The sequence below is a fragment of the Tachysurus fulvidraco genome, chromosome 6 (genome assembly GCF_022655615.1).
Source record: "Tachysurus fulvidraco isolate hzauxx_2018 chromosome 6, HZAU_PFXX_2.0, whole genome shotgun sequence".
In the NCBI taxonomy this organism is placed as follows: domain Eukaryota; kingdom Metazoa; phylum Chordata; class Actinopteri; order Siluriformes; family Bagridae; genus Tachysurus; species Tachysurus fulvidraco.
The window spans coordinates 13,940,338-13,947,105 of record NC_062523.1 but is presented as its reverse complement, the minus strand read 5'-3'; positions in this window follow the sequence as shown (position 1 = coordinate 13,947,105).

Genomic DNA, 6,768 nt, shown 5'->3' with positions numbered 1-6,768 from the left:
CAGCTAGCCACTCTTATCATAGCAGCTTTTTGATGAAAATGTGATTTTTTTTTACTGATGTGTCATAATAAATCTGCATGTCCTTTCAACCTCATGAAGCTCAGTAGTACAATTTCTATTGCTTTTTTCATCTAAACTTGAATATCTGCAGAAGTGAGATGAATGACTCGTTTGTGATGAATGATAAGCTCTTTCTATCTTAGCTCTAGTATTGGGAAATGTTTTTGTATAGATTGTCACTCTTGGCTACTCAAACATAAATACATTCAAAAGTAACCACACACTTTCCTTCTGTAGTTGTCCCTCACCTACCATGCAGACCTTGCATGTGTTTACAATATATTTATTTTGGGCTGCCGCCCATGATGTCAGTGTGGCTGTCAGCAGGGTGCGAAATGGGGAAGAGACATGGTGTCTCGTCAGTGTAGTGTACAGGAATGATAAATGCAGATACATTCCCTTCTGTATGAAACACATACACACTCACATGTATTCAGACCAGACGCCCTGGGTCCTGCATTTACAACTTCTCCACAGTGTTAACACCCAAAAATAGCACAGTGTCTTATCTAAACTGGCCGCTAGAGACAGGAAAATTGTTTTTTAGACTAATCTGATAATTAAAAGCCAGCTTAACTCTTTGTATTTTTCTTTACTCTAATGTTCACTAGATTGTATGGATCAATTTTAAGTACACTTGTAAACTTATTGCAAACCGTAAACTAACACTGATCTCTACTACAATTAAAACTCCTGGAGTCTTCATGCCCCAAAGCTTGACACATACTTTATGGACAGATTTAATAAAGTCAGTTTTATTATAAGAAATTGTTGCTGCCCCCTGTAATTGATGGGTGAAGAAGCATTAGTGCACATTGTCACTAATGGCTTTGTGATTGTGATTTCAGTAGGCTGATGAAAGAGGAGGATGGTGACAACTACATAATAGACAGAAAAAAAGCAGATTTCAGCATTTTTGACTTAGTGTGCCAGTCTAGCTGAGCAGAGAAAACTATTGTGTCTCAGCTGTAGCACACTTGCTTACAGCTGTGCAGTGCTTTAATCCATGCTCAAAATGACTGTGTACAGCATCTCTGCCACTGCAGCACTGGCACTTAATAGCCTTTTACTAATACTGTTTTAAACAACCTAGACTAGTGTATGGGGGCTGGGAATAAAAAAGCAACCTTTAAAGTGCAATTAGTTGTGCCTGGTTAAATGGTTTTGAAGAATTTCCTGTGTCTCTGGTTTTCCAATAGAGCCCAGTGAGTTGAATCCCTTTTAGCAAAGCTAGACCTCTTTTTTATTAGTGACTTTATTAGAGCTAGTCAAGACTAAGTGTGACCATGGATTTAAAATAAAATTTGTTCCCTGTGGGGAAAAGGACAGTGAGGAACACTTAAGTGCTAAACAGGTAGCATGGAAAGTGTGGAGAGAGAGAGAGAGAGAGAGAGAGAGAGAGAGAGAGAGAGAGAGAGAGAGAGAGAGAGAGAGAGAGAGAGAGAGAGAGAGAGAGAGCACATGAGTAGAGAAGAGGAGAGGAGGATGAGAGGATAGGACATCAGTGGAGAGGAGAGGAGAGGAGAGGACAGGAGAGGACAGGAGAGGAGAGGAGAGGAGAGGAGAAAATAGAAAAGGACAAGGGGAGGAGAAGGGGAAGAAAGGACAGGACAAGACATGATTGGAGAGGAGAGGAGAGGAGAGGAGAGGAGAAAAGAAGAGGAGAGGAGAGTCTTCTCACCCCAACATATTCCACTGCTTGGTTAGTCCAAAGGAAATTAAACAAAGGTTGTTCATAAGAAATTAACAGCCCAAATTGGGATTGTTCAGTTCAATTCAATTCAAGTTTATTTGTATAGCGCTTTTTACAATAGACATTGTCTCAAAGCAGCTTTACAGAACATAAACATAGAGCAGAAGGTAAACATAATTAATGATAAAGGAAATAACGAATAATAAAAGAAATAAGAATTAACAGAATAAAAATTCTAGATTATTATTAGATGTATATAGTTCACAGTGTGTATGTATTTATTCCCCTATGAGCAAGTCTGAGATGACTCAGGCAGCAGTGGCAAGGAAAAACTCCCTTAAATTGGTAAAGGAAGAAACCTTGAGAGGAACCGGACTCAAGGGGGAACCCATCCTCATATGGGTGACACTGGTGCAATTGCTCTGTGCAATTGCTCAGTGCAATTGCTCTGCAGTAAAAGACAATGAAAATGGTAAGGGTGGAGCTAGTTATGGGTCAATACAAAAGCCTCCAATTCAAACAGATATTGAGCTCACTCATAAAAGATAGATGTCCCATAATTATCAGTTAACACATCCATCTACTGCTATACAACACCATACAGAAATAATGTCTATAGCTATGAATAGTACAGACATTATTACCTGACACAACAGAATACTGTCCCTGACACAACACCTCGCAGTGTAGGTATCACAGAATAATCAGCTTTAGATGCTCTCCCCAATCCTTTTTACATGTGCGCCAACAGTTTGCAATAGGTTGCAGCATAATGCCGAATGTGCGGGAGAAAAAGGTGACCAAGGAACATAGCAAGGTCAAAAATATAGCAAGATGTTGTAACAAGACAGTAACACCAAAAGAATCCTAGTGTATTTCTGTAATATTTTCTCTACTCAGTACAATATTATGATCATTTAAATTGCAGAGTGAAACAGGGTGGAATAAATGTAGAAAATATGCAAATGAAATAATAATAATGAAATGTATAATTCATGAATAAATGATAATTAAAAGCAGTTTTAAAAAGCCATCCTTTCAATGTTTAATTTTATTAGCATTTATTCATGAATCACTGTTTTTATTTCATTTGCTTATTTACTACATTTATTCCATTTTATTTCAATGCTGTGTTAAACAGTGTTTATTGTTTCAAACCTAAGACTTGAGCCCTTCATGTTAATTGTTAACACATGGCAGTTATAAGGTTCTTGTTCAGGCAGCAGCTCTGCAGTTCACCCAGCATTCAGTGCATCATATTCTGTCATGTAAAAGGTCAAGCCCGAATTCAAATAACCCACAGAACGCTGTAAGACTAATGACAGCACACACCATTGCACACTATTGCTGAAGTTGTCAAGAGGTGACACAACCTCTACTCTAACAATAACCTGAGTACATTTGTATTCTCCTAAAGAGCAAGCCTTGTCCTTATCTGTGAACAGTTGCAAGGACCTTTTGTAAAAACCTTCTAAAAATTGTTCTGGGAATCGATGTTGCATCATGTTCTTTCATTTTTCTCTCTCTTTCTTTTCATGCTCTCTTTTTATACAGTCATGGCTTTTTTTTATATGATTGAAGCTGAACATTTAACCTTCAATTTGTTTCATAAAAGAATGGTCTGTTCCGTGCGTGGTGAAATACCGTACAACAGTACAGCAGCAGCATCTGTCACATACAAGCAATAATTCTGCAACCAGTATGATGCTACAATGATAGATGCTGTAGTAAAATCACAGTGGGGTAATGAAAAAACCATTTAGGGGGTCATTTTAATATATCAGGACACCATTAATGATCATTATAAGATGACAGTTAGACTTACATCCATATATTAAACTTAAACAGTGTTATTATGATTGCAAACCTAATTATGCCGCACAGTATTAACAAAGATATTAAAATTGCAACGAAATGCTGACTCGTCACAATAGCTAATTTGTTTTCATCATGGTTTCTTCTTTATTTGGAAATAAAAGCTAAGCAGGATATAGATGTTATCTATAGGATATGGACTAAATAAAGAAAAATAATGAAAGAAAAATAGATAACGTGTTTTACAAGCATCCATTTGTATTTTTTTTAAATTTGAATTAAATTTTTTTTATTTAGCAACTTTATTGATTTATATCTTACTATATTTATGAGTAGAAATGTAATTAGACTATTTAATATTACTTGTGTTTTGGACACATGGGATGTTTAAGCGGATGTTTTGTAGAGAAAAGCAATTAATACACAATGAAAATCACATGAAAATACGAAGCAATTTACTAGCACTTTAGTCTAATAATCAGTTCAACAATTAATATTAATTTATTAACAATATTAACAGTTAGTAGTGTGTAATGTGAACGTGTTGTTGAGCGCATTTAAAACATCAACATTATGTTTTGTTTACTTTATAATTGCTTCCAAAAAAACAAACTTCGGGTTCTAATATATCATGCTCCTCTGGAAATATAAATACCCATTTGGTTCCCCAGCCTTCTGATTACAGCACTCTCAAATCAAGTAAAACCTTCTTGGACTATAAATACTTTCTGGTTCCTGCAGATGTTTGTGATATCTTGCTATTGTTCATTGTTGTGCAATGCTTTGCCATGTTGCTGGCAGTTATTTTTTTATTTCCAGCTTTGTTTTTCTGTCTTATTTGTGTTGATTTTGCATTTATGCTTTGCATTTTGCTGCCTCCATGGTGATATTGTTATGTTTTTAACTGATGCCAAAACTGCAGCCAGTTTTCCACTGATTTTAACTGCATTTGTTATTTGAGAATAATCATTTCTATGGGACATGGCCAACTCACTGAGATACACTGTCTGCGACGTTGCACATAAATTAGAAAGATCAAGTGGGTAACATTTGGATGCAAATGCATGTTTATTAAAAGATCAGAGCAGAAGGGTGAAGCAAACCCAGCATGAAAGACAAGCGAGGGTGATGATGTGATCACCAAACTGAATAAAGCAGACTTATAAACTATACAAAAGCCAAGTCCAGAATGTCAGTCATCAGTAAAGGCTCAGGATTGTCACTGGAAGAAAGCTTAAGTGAAACCTTGCCAAATATCTAAAGGTGTGTGCGTGTGATGGTGAACATTATTTGATTTTTCTCTATTTTGTTGACTCTTAGGATCTTGGAAAATGATGTGATTATTATTCAAGGTCCAATAAAACCCAAAAGATACCAAATAGTTTTCAGAGAAATGGTGGTAAGGCATTAGACTACTGACCCAAAGGTTGTGAAAACTAATCCTGGGACCACCGAGCTGCCACTGCTGGGCCCTTGAGCAAAGCCCTTAAACCTCAATTGCTCAGTGTATAAATAAGATGAATGTAAGTCACTCTGGATAAGGTCATCTTCCAAATACCTTGAATGTATATCTATATTTAGTATGACAGTTACAAACCACATTCCTTTAAAAAGCATCTGAAATAATGTTTGTAGCACTATGCTGCATATGTCAATCACAAAGTGTGATGCTGCTGGTGAGAAATACTAAACACAACCATGTAAAGTATCGGCCCACACCATTATGGATCTTCAAGTCAGTGAATTAGGATCTGGATATTGCCACAGTGTCAAGCCTTGTCACTACCTATTCAATCTGCTTTTAAAGATGTGGCAACTTTGACCTCTTGAAGGTGTGACTGTGGTAGAGACAAAAGAGGTGTCAGACATTCTCCAAGCTAACTGCAATGTAGTGGAGAGCAGGTAGCTCATTATTCTCCACTGTGATGACTGTGTTCCTCCTCATTTTCCATCTCACTGTCTGTCTCACTCATTCTCCTCCATGTCACCAGTCATATGTAACAGCTCAGAGAGGGTGTAATGGAAGTCACCACTGAGCTCCTGTGAGGGATACTGAGAATGATGAGAAAAGAGATGTGTCCAGGAGGAAAGAAGACAGCATATGTGTTAAAAAAGACAGCTGTTTGGAGGCAAGGAAAGAGGACAGAATGACGAAGAGATGGTAAAATGATACACTCGGCTGGAGTCTCTGCATGACTTCACTGCACTGGTAACCATCAAAGGGTGCTGACAGGAAAAAAAAGAAAGAGGTGTCTGTATGAAGTACGTGAAAATTGCTTCTTGTTGTTGGCTTAGACTGGTTTAAATCTATAAATATAGCATCTGTTTAAAATATCTGGTGACATGATACTGTTGTGTCATGAATCAAAACATGAAACTTTATGTTGTGGAAGTTCTCACATTTAAGAGTGTGGTCCATATTTTTCAGATAAAGGAATGGTTTTTTTTTGTATTTGTTCAATATTCTGGGAAATGAAATGAAACAAAAACAAAGTGAATCAAGTTAAGGTACAACAGCAAAAGTGCAAAATGATGTCCAAAAAAGACCACAGGAAGAAAGTGAAAAGTTGTTCTGTCCTTTCAGCTGCTCCCTGGTCAGTGTCCCCACAGCAGATCACATGGCCACACATTAGATTTGGCACAAATTTTATGCCGGTAGCTGAATTATAAGTAGTCATAGCCAAATACTTAATGTCTTCTAAAATGAAGAGCTCATAATCTAAAATATCCCTATTGCTGCAATAATCTAAAATGACAGAAATTAATTTATTTGTATTATAATGCATTTTTTAAATAATTAGGTCTATTACCATTGATTTGATGCCAGTTCATCACAGGGTGTTTTAGCAACATTAGATGTGTAAATATTTATGCCAAATAAACATCATAAAAAAAATCCAGCAGCTTTAAATATTGCAATCCTTCCTTACAGGTGCTCTGGTGTGTCTATTAAAGAAGCTCTCACAGGTTCATTGAGCTGGTTGGACCCCTCTCTCGAATCTTTCAACCCAGTTCCTCCAAGAGCTGGAGGAATTGAAGCAGTTGGGTTATGCTCAGGTGACTGAAAAGGCCATTGCATTAGAGTCAGCACTGCTTCCTGGCTTGCATGTTTTTTTTAATGCACTGCCTAATGGATTGCTTCAGGTAATTGAAAATTGATAGGAACGTGTCACAGAACACTATAAATGTGTTTTTATATT